Consider the following 2,011-nt stretch of genomic DNA (forward strand, 5'->3'; position numbering starts at 1 on the left):
CCCCCGCACGCACCCCCCCCCGAACTGCAATGTGGTGGGTTGGGTCCCCCTCCCCTGTTACACTTTGCAAGCCCACCCCCCCAACACCCCCCAGGGGAGAATGAAAAGCTGGGCGCTGACTTTCCGGGACTTGCAAGCCCAGGAGGGAGCTAGACTCAATGGCCTGGCCCTTTCCACCTGGTCCCTTCCAGCCCGACTTCCCTGCGATTGCAGGTTTGGAAGACAAGGTTCTTCAGATAAATCCAGATTTTGGGGAGTGAGTCCAAATTCTCTGACAAGTCACAGTTTTGGCAGGGAGCTCCACACGCACTGGTTAACTAATCACCTCTTCCCCCCACCCTTACCTAGTCTCCTCTCCCACCCAGCTCTTTCTGCTTCCCAGCTCCCTCCTTTGCATAAGGACCTGTCCCCCAGAAGTACTTGTGTAAGTTGCAAAAGCCTTGTCTGGAGGCCCCATTGAACATGTTTGCAACAATAAGGGGAGGAAATGCCTTGGGTTTGCCTAGAAGTGGCGGTAGGGGGGTAAGAGTGAGCATGATAAGAGTGAAGTTTTGACCCAGCAGCACATGGAGGCCAAGTGGCAGCTGACCTCTGACAAGGGATTGGGCCTGTGACAGATGCCAGGCTGATATCCCTGTCCCCACCCTGTGCAAACCCCTCTGGCATGAGTGGAGTTTGCCTGGCAGTGATGCAGAGTTTGGGCTCAATGATGTGAAAGGATCATTCAGGTGAAATAAGGCAAACCCAATCGTGCCAATGAAAGAACAGGGTCTTAAGCAAATGACTGAAGCTAACTCATCTTTCCAAATACTCTGGGAAGCGTATAAGGGCAGATTCAGCTCATACTCAAGGCAACAGAGAGGTTTCCATTCCCTACGATGGAAATTGAAGTGAGCCCTTATTTCCTCTAGGGCTTGGCACACTAACCCTGCTTAAGCAGCCGGCTGTTAAAAGAATGCTAATGCAAGGGATATTTTTGATGTGCATTGCAACTGTGTTTGGTATTGTTCAGCAGACACGTATGTAAGTAGATTTTTCCTCCTGCCTTAACTGAGAACAGGCTGCTTTTCATTGCATCTGAAGGAGAAGCATTCTTTATTTCAGGACTTGGGTAACATTTTTCAAACATCTACATCCAATACAAGGAGCCTAAGTCCTATTTTCAGGAGTGATTTTGACATTTAGGTCTAGATATTCAAAGCTACAAAAATGCATAAAAAGCAGATTTTCTAAAGCACCTTGGTAAATCAGGTGCCTAATTTCCCTCGTCAATAGGATTAGGCTCAGATTTTTTACATAATTGAAAGTCAATGGGCTTGCACTCCTAACTCAGTTTTCAAAATGGGACTTAGCTGAATAATTCACTTAGGCCTTGCCACTCTAAGCAGAGAAAGTCCTACATATCTTTTAAAAAATTGGGCCTTTGTGCTTCTTCTGTGGCTTAGGTGCTTCTATGGTGAGTTGAGCTTTTTGAGTTTTTGAGTTTTCAGCTTGTGTGGCGAGTTGCTTTTGAAAGTAGGTTTTAGGCTTTTATGTCATTTCAGAGCTTCTGAAAATATTACCTCTAAGTGTCTGTCTATTCTTTAGAGGTGAGACCTGATAGTGTATTTTCTCTCCCCTATAAATGAATCATAGAAAATTAGGGTGGGAAGGGACCTCAGAAGGTCATCTAGTCCAAACCCTGCTCAAAGCAGAACCATCCCCAACTAGATCATTCCCACCAGGGCTTTGCTGAGCCGGGCCTTAAAAACCTCCAAGGATGGTGATTCCACCATCTCTCTAGGTAACCTGTTCCAGTGCTTCACTATCCTCCTAGTGAGAATGTTTTTTTCCTAATATACAATCTAAACCTCCCTCCTGCAACTTGAGACCATTGTTCCTTGTTCTGTCATCTGTCATCACTGAGAACAGCCTAGCTCCATCCTGTTTGGGACTACCCTTTTTGTAGATAAAGGCTGCCATTAAATCCCTTCTCAGTCTTCTCTTTTGCAGACTAAATAAGGCCAGCTCC

Source organism: Crocodylus porosus, unplaced genomic scaffold, assembly GCF_001723895.1.
Source record: "Crocodylus porosus isolate Cpor-Errol unplaced genomic scaffold, CroPor_comp1, whole genome shotgun sequence".
Classification (NCBI taxonomy): Eukaryota; Metazoa; Chordata; order Crocodylia; family Crocodylidae; genus Crocodylus; species Crocodylus porosus.